The following is a 13,621-nucleotide window of genomic DNA, read 5'->3' on the forward strand; positions in this document are numbered from 1 at the left end:
AAGTAATAGATAGGTAGGCATAGCTCTTCATTGGTCACTTGGTCCATTGGTGAAGCAGGGATAATACTACCTGCCTTTGCTGTAAGATGTAAGCCATTAACAATTTTGATGCCTTCAAACAGAAGGTGCAAAAAGACGGTAACAGCACCATACAACAGTGAGCTGAAAGTGCAAAAAAGACAGCAGCCCCATTTAAAACTACAGGGGCGATTTAATTCGGCAGAATATGACTACCAAACGATTACAGACTACAGCCTCAGCATGAGTAAAGAAAAGACTGAAGTTATGTGGGTGACGCGCATGGAACCAAAACAGATGACGACCAGGAAGAGCCGGTGCACAAAACAGGTTTCTGCACTGAAGGGATGGTTAGCAGCAAATAGAAAAAGCGACAGCAAGCAAGGCCGCTGAGCCGTGGGGTGTCTGGCGCAAGGCACGTGGAGTAATTTATGGCTTCCCAGACTACTTAAGGGACAACTCGATAAAACCATGGGAAGACCAGCTCTTCTGCATGGAGCGGAGACATGGGAGCCCAAAGAGAGGCACTTGAGAAGACCTGAAGCCATTGATAGGAGATGTTTGAGGACAGTGAGAGGGGAGACATTGTCAGACCACGTGTGGAATGATTTCATCAGAAGTGAGACAAAGTCTGTGGCATCAGAGAAAAGCTGCAAGAGAGGAGGCTGCGGTGGTATGGGCACGTACAAAGGATGGTTTGAGGGAGGCATTTGAGACGAGAGTTTGTGCATGGAGGACAAGAAGATGGGCAAGAAAATGGCAGATAGACTGCTTATGGGACGACAGAGGGGATAAGGAGTGAACATTGGACTGGAAAGCCTGGAAAAGACTGCTCCAGTGACCCAACTCCAGCTAGCTGGAGAAAAGGGGAAGAAGAATATTGCTCCCCAAATGGGTCTGCACAGGACAATGAGCCATCAGGGTAAGATCATCAGTTCATCTGAACTGGTGTATCTCCATTGATTTCCCTCTTACTCGCTTAGAGAGTACAATGAGAGCTTGGAGGTCTGGATTTTAAAGCCCAGTTTCCCTTTTTGGACTTAAAAATAAACACTGGGGCAAAGTTGCAGGCACTGTTGATTGTGGGCCCCATCCTGTCATTCCTCATTTGCATTTGCAAACATGTAAAGGACGTCTGGGTTAAGGCCCCTTTAAAAAAAGGCCTCCAAAATAGAGTCCAGTTCATACCATTTGAAATGAAAACAACTTCAAATTTTGTTGGTCAGCCAGTGCTAACACATTTGGTTAACCAGCATGAATGAGTCTAACTAATTACGGTTTTAGTCTTAGCTCGCCTCATTTCAGATTCATGCCACATGGCCTTGGCAAGTCATTGCTTAGCCCTGCTCAAATGTTTACCTTTCCGTTTTCCCATCAAACCCATGTTGCTGCAGAGTGATGGGCAGCTCAGGGCTGACTATCTAACATGTCCCCTCTCCCGGTGTGGAAACCGGGCTGACGGGTGCCCCAAACGCCTGCTGTAATGCTGCAAAGAGCAATGCACTTGTGGAGTATTATTAATGATGCTGCTGTGACAACTGGGTGCAATATATGAGGAAGTCCGCTTGAAAAATGGGTACATTATAGCGCTTAGTTTAAGTGATGATGAAATAATCTCTGTTAATCCCTTTTCACTCACAAAGCAGTCTGTATCCATGGAGCTGAAAGTACTTTACGCAGCTGGAGGAAAGGTATCCCTCTTGTTTAGAAAAAACAAAACAACCTCCCCCCGCCGCCCCGAATCTTGGGCTGAGATGCTATGCTGGGCCTTTAGAAGGTGCAGGACTTGAACTCAGCTCCTGGCAGCAAGGTCTAAGGTGCTGCTCCAGATCCCTCAGCATAATTTATCCCTGAGGCCCTGTTGACATTCAGCCAGGCTCCCCAGAGTTGCCTTGTGGCCGTCAGCACTTCCTGGAATCTCTGCAGTGCCACATGCTGCCATTCCCAGCATCCCGATAGGACACGGCTGGCAAAAGGGTTGTTGGAAGGTAGCCTTAAAACAGTCTCCGAACATGCCTGCACAGGAAAAATTCTCCCCCAGTTGTTCTGGGGCTTTTAGGGCCTGTTTATACCAGTCTGGTCCTCTTACACACCTTAGAGGGGTTGAAGTGGGCATGAAGATCTCATCCATGGATTTTAAGGTCAGAAGGGACCATTATGATCATCTTCTCTGGCCTCCTGCATATCTCAGGCTGGAGAATTCCACCTACTGGTTTCTGCACCAAGTCTAAAACCCAGTTTGATTGGGGCAACTGAGATGCAGTGTGATTGAGTGGCCCAATCCAAGTTCACCCAGCATGCCAATGGAAGAGTCAGGAAGGCACCCCAGTTACAGATCAGGGCATCACGGTGTGAGAAGCTGTACAGAGCAATATCAGTGAATTTCTGCTGTAGGCGTCAGGCAGCAGGTGACAGGTGCAGGTCACAACTAAAGAGGGATTGGGAAGCACTTGGGGGGAAAGAGGTAACAAACAAACAGTTTGGAAAAGAGCAAAAGTCTCCATTCCCCACTTGCCTAACCAATGCCAAATGGGGGTGATGTGTAGCTTTACTTAGATGGTAAGCTCTATGGGGCAGGGAGCCACCTTTTTAATTTGTACAGCACCTAGCGCAAGGGAGCCCCGGGCCATGACTGGGGTCCCCAGGTGCTGAGGTGGTACACATAATAAATCATGATAGTTTGTGAGCATCCCAGCAGAGCCAGGATTTACAGAGAGCTCTGAAAAAGGCCAGGTCTCTGTCTTTAGAGCTCTAGCAAGAGCAGCCAATTGTCCTGACACCCAATAACTGACTCAGTCCATACCCGGCCCTGTGGCACTGAGGACACCTGGCTTCTGTTTTCTGGTGTCTTTATCCTTTGCATCAACGACGTTTATAGCCGTGGGTTGAATCATGGCCCCACTAGTGTGGCATTGCAGGGGCCCAAGGCATCCCTTTTGCCCAGCATCAGCTAAATGCATGACAGTTGGCAGAGCAGGGTGGACTAAAGGCGCTGCAGCACCATTATATTACACTACTAATCGTGTCGTTCTGCACCTCCTCACATGCTCAGTTCCACAGCAGCACCAGCGCACTGGGCAGTGTCCACACACACACACACACATACACACACACACACCTCTTGGCGTTTACCTGGCCCTGGCATGCCAGGCTGAGCCTAGGGGGTCCTACACAAGGGACTACAATTGTAATGACTGTCAGAGCCCCCTGCCACCAGCATGGCTGGAGTTAGGCAAGAGGACAGACTGGACGAGAAATGCCTGCTGAGGCCAGTATGGAGGCTTCTGCGTGGAATGCCCTGCTCAGCCCCGCCATGGGAGAGCACAGCCGGCCAGAGACAAGGTTTTGTTTCAGGGTTGAGTCTGGGAGCTGAGAGAGAAGCTGAGCGGCTCAGGGAGTCTCTGATTAATGCCCCCCTCCCCACAATTGAGCCTTTGAACTGCTGTGGGGGGGGGGTCTAGTGCCTGGGTCAGACAGTTCCTGCCCTTCAGAGAACGGCCTCCAGAGTTGCGGAGACGCCACCCAGTGCTGGCTACCAAGAGCCAGCCAAGACCACAGCAGAACTGCAGACCAGGGAGCTAGCAAGCCTGGTAGGAGCCAGGAGAGGACCCTGCCCCACCCAGGGGCGAAAGCACAGTCAGGTGGCCAACATTCTCAGTGCTGCAGGATTCATTCTCCACGTACCGCCTGCCTGAGAAGGAGCTGGGGGTTGGGAAGAGTTGTGAGTGGAGAATTGGTTGATTTCTTACTGTTTAGTATTTATTAGTTAACCCTTTCCTTCCTCAGATCCTCCCCCTGCAGCCCCGTTATATTGTTGTTCTCGGGTGTGTCAGTCCACTGCTAGGATTTGTGCTGATTGACTTTGTTTCTTGTGCCCTGGGTTTTATACTCCTCACCTGTGGTAGCACTACACCCTTCTGGCTCGGGCACAGTGAGGGGTCACTTTGGGTGGAGGCACCACCCATCAGAAAAATAACCTTGGGCCCAATTCATGACAGGAGCGGGGAGAAGCTGCTCCAAGTAGGAAGCACCAGGAAGGAGGCATATGCCACACCTTGCAGGCGGGAGGAGCTACATTCCCACGGTGCCCAGGAGCAGCACACCACCAACCTGCCCCTTACACAGTGCGGACATTATGCCTCTAACCTTCAGTCTATGTCTATCATGTGCAATTCTCTTCTCACACGCAAGGCACTCAGTCACAGGCGCTGGAGAATGTTCTGTTTTTTTAGGGAGGAAAAAAGGGCTGCTGGAACTTTTACTCTCAAGTAGGTCTCTTAATCCCCAAGGGTAACGTTCTCAAATGACAAAGCTGCTCTCTCTTTTTGGCAAAGGTCTTTTATCAAGTGATACAGGAGCACATTTTCAATCATCTCCATATCACAATGAAGAGACAAACCCTGTTAGGGCTGTTCTCCGAAAATCATAAAATGCACTGGTTCAGTACACCTAGGGACAAGACGGGGCTTTGAGCATCCATGAATCTTAGCAGCAGTGGGAGAAGTGTAATTCAATCTTTTTAACTTGGTGATATATATTCATGTCAGTGGCTTTAAGATAAGGAAAAGACTTTAACTGAAGAATGAAACTTTTGATGAATAACCCAGAGTCCGATGAATAATGTACACATATTCCTTTCCTCTCAGTCAAAATGATTTCAGATCCTTTCTCATTCTAAGCCCTGTCATATTCTTAATTTTTTTTCCTTAAAGAAAGGAGGGGAAATATTTTTTTGTGTGTGAAGCGTGTTGCAGTCCAAATACAAGAAACCTATTTAAAAAAAACCTTCCCCCAGAACTCCTCCACACTCAAAGACTGGTGTGATAATGAGGGGCTATCTCACAAAACCCTCAGCCTGTCTGTGTAACTTGTTGTTATAAAGAAAATGAGGGATTCATCCGAGAAGAATTGTTACATTTAGCTGCCAGGCATTCCTCACTAAAGAAAAAATGGATCTGTATGGGGAGCGTCTCTCTCAATTGCAATTTCATTCCTAATTCTGTCCTTGTAAAAGTGATTGGTATGGGTGCTTGCTAAAGAGAGGCAACAAAAGAAACAGGTGTAAACATCAGGTTTTGTTTGTTTCCCAAGGGAGGGAGAGAGACTGAATTAAATGAGAGCCCTGAGATATTAAAATGCAGGGAGGGTGGGGAGAGGTGTTGCAGAAGCATAGGCAGGAGGCTGAAATTGACATGCCTGATTAAATGATGTGGAGACATGTTTATCAGCCCACTTAATATGGGGAGATTCACCTTAAGAGCACATTGGTAGATACTGGTATCATGGATAATGTTAAAGCCAGACACATTCAAATACGAAATAAGGCACACTGGTTTTTTTTAAACAGTGAGGGCGATTACACATTGGAACACGCTACGACAGGAAGTGGTGGGTTCTCCATGTGGTGATCTGGCTTCAGCTCAAGGCTGGATGCCTTTCTAGAAGAAAAGCTTTAGCCAAAACACAAGTTGTTGGGCTCAATGAAGGGGCAACTACATTAAATTCTCTAGCCTGTGTTACACAGGAGGTCAGACTGGGGAGGGGGGGATCTAATGGTCCCTTCTGGCCATAAAATCTCTGAATACTCCGATTTAGTGCTGCTGGGTAACAAAATATGACCGTTCTCTGTGTTCCAGTAACATATAGTGTCTCCCCTCCCGTCCTGTCAAATCAACAAGGGAGGATTTTATCTCTAGGCCGCAGCCAAAAGCAAACATATTCCTGAGATGGAATATAAGATGTGAATTTCAATCTAAAAGTACAACCAAGGGAAGGGGCTGCATTTTCAAGGTACGTTGGAATAAATACAACAGGTAGAAGGCAGAGCCATGGCTTCGGGTGGCGCAAGGGAGAATAGGGTGAGGTGGAGCAAAGGGATTTTTTTTTTTAGGCTGAAAATCAGGAAAAGCTGAGCTCTGTTACTATGGCAACGTGTTGCCAGGAATGCGGCGGAAGCTCGGTAGCATAAGCCATTTAAAAAAAAAAATTGCTAAAATACTGTCCTAGAGAACTCCCCTGAGGATCTGTGCTTAGGAAAAGTGGTGGAATGAAGTGCTGGCGGAGATGGCATATGCTCGTTCGGCTGGATCGACACTCAGCCCTGTTCCCAGTGGAGATGCAGGGTCACAGCAGGTATCTCAGGGTTGAGCTCACCGCATCCGAGGCACAAACCCACCAGCCGTGAGCTGTCACCCTACAGCTACACTGGGAAAAGGTTGAGTTTAACTAGCACATTAGCTCAGTGCCATCTAGAGGCCAGCACTTTTCCTGGTCAAAACAAATCCTGTAACATCCGGGCCACACCGTTCAGGCTCTGCACTGTCCGAACTCTCAGGTGTGTTGAATCCAGTCCCTTCTCGCCCTGATAAATCTCCTCTTTCTCTGACTTGGGTGGCTTGGGAGGGCAGCGGGATTATGGGGGCTGATCGATTAAGCGGAAAATGACCACCAGTAGAAATGGCCTGAAGTGACCCACTGGGAACACACATAAACACTGGCTGAGTACGGTATGGTTTTCTCCAAACATTCCAGTGGTTGAAGTTAGCCCCTGGGGGTGAAAGTCACTCATTAAAATCGAAGGACTCCAACCCAATGCTGGGGAAATGCATTTTGCATAGGAGGATCCAAAGAGGTGACATCACACTTTCAGGCCTTGTAAGGATAGACTGGGGCACGGGAGCCTTTGAATCCTAAAGTAAATGTAAAGAGGGTAGAAGAGGTTACCATTCTGCTCTGGCATTAGATGACCTCTTGTGGTCCCTTCCACACGATGCAGGGCAATGGAGAAGCAGGGTGGACATGCATGTCCAAAATGAACTGGAGAGAGACAAGCAACATAGTTCACACAGACATCGCAAAAGGTTTCAGAGAGTGAGGACATTCGGTCTCAAATGATCTGGGACACACTCGCTGGTCCAGAGGTAAAAGGTGAAGACCATAGAATCATAGGACTGGAAGGGACCTCAGGAGGTCATCTAGTCCAGTCCCCTGCACTCATGGCAGGACTAAATATTATGCCTCATTGCCAACCGATTAAGCCATCCAATCTCCCTGGGAGGTTTCCAACGTAGCAGCACAAGACATAGCAGAGGGAGCTTATCGTGTGATGCACACGCTGGCTGGCGTCTCTCTGTTACTGTCACGGGAGGCCTGGTGATGTGTTCTCCTAAACCGTGCGGGAGCTGACATTGGCCATCAAAAATGAGCAACGTGTCAAGCAGAACCGTGCCACTGACAGAGACCAATTTATCCCCCATCCCATCCGCCCTTTTAAGGACCGGTGCAGGCACAGCAGGGGAGAACCCAACCCATCCATAATAGAGCGCTGAGCCTTAGGAAGGGCACCGCGAGTTAGTGCTTCCGTGAAAGGAGCGGGTGGTGTTGGCTGGGGAATTCACTGGCTGTCCAGCCGAGGCAGCTGCAAGATAGGAGAATTAGCAAGGAAAACTGGCCCAACGCTCAGTGAGCCTCTCACGAGCAGGCTACACCCACTCAACAGCTCTACCTGGCCCCAAACAACCCCCGCCTACAGCCGCACGCGGGTGTGAAGAGCACAGGCTACTTGCTGCATAAAGTTTGACAACAAGTTTGGGTCTGAAAATAGCCCCTTGGAACGTGCGCGCTAGCCGGATAGGGTCAGGCTCCACCGGTCTCTGTCTGTGGTACTATTCAGCGGGGTGGGATCGCTCTGGACATGGGATTGCACAACTGAAAGGTGGTTGCAGGCCAGCACCAGAGAAGTAGCAGCAGAGCAAGCGTCGGTTGGGAGCGGGGACGCCAGAGATAGCGGCATTCCACTGGTGCTGGGGGCGTAGCGATTAGCACCTAGCTGGTGACCGCCTTAGAGCCTTGGGGGTGGCTGCTTTAGAAAGACAGAGAGGGAGAAAAGTCAGAGTTTTGAGGTTCTCAGTGGGAACGATGGATCTCCAGCACCCCTGAAACTCAGGCCAAGGGTTGTCTCTCAAGTTGGGCACCAAACGCAATGGCCACGCTTGCAACTTTGTACCTTAAGCTCTCCGGGCCATATTTTGCTTTCATTTGCACCAGGGGATGGCACATCCATTGAGGTCTTTTCTATCTGCTCTACCCCATCAGCACAAAGGCTGAAGCAAAATCCTGGTGGGACATGTACCCAGGAAGATCAGTGCTTGAGGATGACAGTTCAACTGTCTGAGTCCTCCTACCTCCATCCCGTTCAGGTCTAGGGTTGCCCATTTTGGCTGGATGCATTCCTGGAGGGGTCATCCCATGACATAATCTTTAATTCATCTTTAATTCCTGGAGACTCCAGGACAAGCCTGGAGGGTTGGCAAACCCTATCCAGGTCGTCAGGTGAGCAGTGACTGAACAAGCCGGCTCCCACACAGCATCATTTTGTGTGTCGGTTTAAAAGCGAGACAGAACAAGCCAGCCACAATGACATGGCCGTTCCCTTGAGCTCTGTTTCATGCTACGCACCAGATAACAAAGCGCAAGATGAGAAGAGGGTGATTGCTAAGCCTTCTAGCTGCCTGAAAAAGCGAAGCAAAGAGGACAGGGGTTTTAATTGGCTCATTTACTAGTCCACAACGGTCATGTTCCCCTTAATCGAGACTGAAAGAAGAAGTGAGGCGGTGGCAGGGCAACAGAAGGAATAAACATAAACAAGCAATCCAGGCCCAGGCAAGTCACAGGCAGCTGCTGAAAAAAATTGAAATGCAAGAATTCTTTGGTTGCATCCTAACACGTCAGTAAAGTCGCATTACATGTTAGAGAGGCGTGTGGGGGGCGGGGCTTCTGGGCCAGCTGTGCTGAATACTTCAAAGCCGCATCGACTCCCACCTCTGTCTACACTGCTGAGCATCTTGCATGTATAAATCTATATGAGACCCTGATATTGCCTCTCTCCCCAAGACTATGGGTCCCTGAGCGTAGATGAAGGGCTCATACAGCTGTGAATGGCTGTTCCAAGCATCTGAACGGGGCATGAAAAAACTTGTAGGGTTACGGGCAGGCCACACATTCACACCTCTGCGAAAAATACAGCCGTCTCCCAGGGCTTTGTAACTGGTGGGGGAGAGGGGGTCAAAATAAGGAGTTTCAGCAGCTAGAACAATGTTTTTCCTCTTTGCCACCAAAACAAGCGAGCCATTGCAAGGTCCGAAATGGCAATATGCTGGGCTAGGGTAATTGTGAATTTGCAGTGAGTAATGTTAGTGTCGTGCATGCAGGCTCAGAGCAAGGATGGGGGCCCCAGTGTAACACCAACAGACCCTGGCCATGGGATCAAACCTGGGGCCTCTGGAGCTTAGTGCAGGAGCCTCTATCACATGAGCTAAAAGCCAACTTTTTGGCCTGAGAGCCACACCGGGGAATAGAACTTGTACGGTTGGCCATGAATGCTCACAAAATTGGGGTTGGGGTGTGGGAGGGGGTGAGGGCTCCGTCTGGGAGTGCAGGCTCTGGGGTGGGGCTGGGGATGAAGAGTTTGGGGTGTAGGAGGGCGCTCCGGGCTGGGACTGAGGGGTTGGGGGGGATCACAGCGGGGGCAGGGGTTTGTGGGGAGGCTCAGGAGTGCAGGCTCCAAGCGGCGCTTATCTCAAGTGGCTCCGGAAACAGTGGCATGTCCCGTCTCTGACTTCTACGCGGAGGCGCCCAGGCACACTGCCCTGTCCGCAGGCACCGCCCCTGCAGCTCCCATGACTGCGGTTCCCGGCTAATGGGAGCTGTGGGGGCAGCACTTGGGGCGGGGGCAGTGTGCAGAGCAGACCCCCTGGCTGCCCCTACGTGTAGGAGCTGGAGAAGGGCCATGCCGCTGCTTCTGGGAGCCACTCATCCCCGCCCCGAACAGCTGATGCTCTATATAAACAGGCTAGGAGGAGAAACTGAGGCACAGAGCGATGACTTGCCCCAGTGGCAAAGCTGGGTTCTATTGCAAGTGTCCTGGCCACTAGCCCATCCTGCAGTACCGGAAACCTTCCAAGACAACCTGTGTTCTGGCCCAGATGGAGCCGTTCAAATAACTACCTAAACTCCTTGCTGGTGGTTTGACCCAAACCTCTGCACCTTTTGGGCTTCTTTGCATGTCACGACTCTGCCCAGCTTTGGAAGGTGAGGGAGCAAGAAACCAATCAAGTGATCTGACTGGCTGAACAGCTGTGAAGCCTTAATAACTGTTATAGCTGCTGTTCCTGAACAGTCATTAATTCTGATTAAAAACGAGAGACAGGATAATACCAGAACTACTGAGCCCTGGCTTGGCCTCAGTTCCAAATCCCAGCCTACCTAAAATCTGGATCCCAGCCCACAGACCCTGGCCTCATGCAGACTTCAGTGTTATCTTAGGCTCCAGCATGCGAGGCTGGACGTTAAACGGGTGATGACCGGGAGGGAGGTGGCAATCCAATGAGCTGCACCCAGAAGCCAGAGTTAGCAACTGACAAGCTGCGCCCCTAAATTCTAGTGCTGGGACCGTGGGCAAATCATTTAGGCCCAGCTCCTCAGAGGTGTTTAGGCTCCTAATGCCCATTGATTTCAGTCGGAGTTTAGCACCTATATACCTGCGAGGACCTAGGCTTTAATGGCTGATTCTGACTGCAATTAAAAATCTGCACTGGAGGAGTTAAGCTGTTGCTATACAGAATGTAACGCTGTGTGTCAGAATCCCTACCATCAAAACTGGGACGGATCAAATGTAGGATTGGGTGTATTATTCCCAAGGGAGTTTAACTTGCATCCTGGAGGGTGCACGAAGGGTTAATTTGTTGTGTGCAATATGTGCTGAAAAAAGATACGGGATAAAGAAGCCCAGAGGCCCAGCCCCTTAAAGGGATTTTGGTGCCTAACTGCCACTGAAATCACCAGGACTTAGCTGGCTAAATACCTTTAAGGATTTGAGCCTAAGTTACAAAAGCAACCTCCACTGATCCTGGCTCTGAGCATTTAAATAAACATGGCACCCAACCCCGTGTCTCAGGAACCCAGTGGGTGAGTAGGGCCAGGGCTGGCTGTAAGATGGCACTAATGAGATGCCCGGCACTGAACAGTTTGGCTCCATGTGCTGTGTTAGCTCCCGCCGGCAGAGCAGCATGTTGCGGTCCCAAATGCAGTGATTTGCTGCAAGGTTTGTGTCACGCCAGCCAGCAGTGGGGCCCAGTTAGCCACATCCCCCTGCATGCATATAATTGTGTAACAGGCTACAAAAATGCAAGCGGCACTTTAATGACTCGGAAGGTGGAGGGAGAAGCGGCTCCCCCTCCCCAAGAAATAGACCCATTTTGATAACGATGGCATATTCCAGACCTCCGCTTCTCAGCTGGTGTCAAGAGGCATAGGGCCATCGACGTCAATGGAGCTGGCCTGATTTACATGAACTGCAGGGCTGGCTCGGTGACACCTATGTCCTAGGGAGTCGGCCATATGACCCCAGTCTGCTGCCCGAGGGGAAAGCCCAGCCCCTATGTAAGAACCAGAAAACAAGGGAAATCCGCCTCACGCACCAAGGGTAGCATGTACCCTTGCCATCATCACGACTCCAGCTGCCGCTGCACAGTTACGTTAGTCCTGCCCTACAAGGCGTTCTGAGCCGGGCATCTCGCTCCACGCGCACACCCCTGGTCTATGCATCAGTGTCTCGTCTGGCTTGGCCCCACGCCCTTGCTCAAGACTGGGATGGACTGTATGGAGGCAGCCATTTGCAGGGTATGGCACCCACAGGCTACTTGAGCTGTGTATTCATGAGTGCCATCAACTGGCTTTTTATCTTTTAACTCACAATTTGTATGTGTGCAGACATTGAGACTCTCCCCATGCCTGATATTCAGTGGTATTATAATACTAATGCTCTCCTTCTCTTTACCCAGCATGCGTCAGCAGTAGAGCACAAAGCCTGTGAGTAACATTAATCCCCATTTTACAGATGGGGACACTGAGGCGCAGGGTAGTTCAGTGACTTGCCCAAGGTCACCGAGCAGCACAGTAGCAGAGCTAGGAACAGGACACACACCCCCCGTCCCAATCCAGTCCTATATCCACGAGGCCATACTATGAGAGAAAAAGGAGGACCTCACGGGTGAGACTACATGGATTATAACAACTGATCGGGTAACGCCCCATACACGTCTCTGCTCACATGTAATTAAACAACCCCTGTGCTTAAAGACACACGCAGCACCAGCCATGAGTGAACATCCCCAAGTCCCAGGGTCAGCGTGGATTCTGGGCGAAACTGCAGTTCCTATTTCATCCAAACCAGTTCACTCAGCCCTAATTGGTTTAGTCCCTGTGGTTATTCAACGTGTTCCTCACTGAAAGAACTACATTCTCTGCTCCATCCCCACAATCTATTAACACTCAGAGCCTGACATAAATGCCCAGACTGGCGGTCACGCCCAGTGCCCCTGAACTCACCCTGCAGTCGTGCTGGGTGACGGTGAGCCCCCATGCCGAATGTGCTGCAATGCCTAGGGACCGTGAAGGAGGCCAGCAGATTTAACCCTGGCTAGCTTTGCATTCATGGAGTCCAGTGAATATCTCGGGGCGGAGGGAGGTTGCATCCTTTTCATTATTTTTTTTAAAATATCGGGACCAATCCTGCATTACACCCCAAGTGGTGGGCAGAGAGAAGTGATGGTCAGAGCAGGAATTTGGCCCATAGTCAAGGAAGGGAAGCGAAGATGATGAAAGTCCCACAACATCTTTTAATAGGGTTCAGAGCTGTTGGAACCAGTAGACTGTCAGTTATAGAGCCACTGTCAAGGTAAAGAATCAGGTGGTTAAAAGTGGCCTCACCTGTATTCCTAGCACTACGCAGGCTCATTGCAAGGGAAGGGAATAGTAGTGAGACAGGGAGCTCTCGGGGGCTGGGAAAGGCTTTCCATGCTGTGGGTGAAGTTGCCAGTTGCCAGTAAAATGGGGCCACCGGCATCCGTTTCACATTTTGGTTGCAAATCAGTTTTGCTTTCTGGTTCCAGGAGTACCTGAACAAGTTGCCGTTGTGGTTTTCGTGACCAACACAGATTTATCATGACAGTTTAAAAAGCATGTGACATGAAAATGCTTCTAGCCTGGTTCATAACCAGCCACCTCCGTCTTTTCCCTTCACCCTGGTTTTTATTGAATTTAATTTGTTTGGTTACAAACTGCTCCAAATGTTGACCCTACAATGCCTTGCGATGCCCAACTAGCTCTAAAGGGGATTGAGTCTTGCCTTGAAGTGGGCACTCACATGGTGCTCATGCGCGTGTAAATCAGGAGTAACTTCACTGAAGATGCACAAGTGCAACTGGCATAAGCAAGCAGTGAATCAGACCCTTTTGTATTTATTAAGGGCAACCCCACCCCCCGCCATCTCCCTGCCCCTGCCCCTGCCCCTTCCCCTCCCTGATAGGTTCCTACACACTCATTTGCAAAATGTAGCTGGCCCAACACACAATGAAGCATCTGAAATTGGGCAAGATTGTAATTGACACTGGCAAATCTGGGGAGCACTTTTTCTGCCTCTCTCTCACATAAACACTGCACCGATAGTTGTGTGCCAAATAGCAGCTGAATAAGCTTGAATGAAGGGCTAACTCCCCTTCCACCCCTACCCACGGGTTTCTGATGGAAACATCGGCAGCCCTGT

This window comes from Chelonia mydas, chromosome 7, assembly GCF_015237465.2.
Source record: "Chelonia mydas isolate rCheMyd1 chromosome 7, rCheMyd1.pri.v2, whole genome shotgun sequence".
NCBI classification, from domain to species: domain Eukaryota; kingdom Metazoa; phylum Chordata; order Testudines; family Cheloniidae; genus Chelonia; species Chelonia mydas.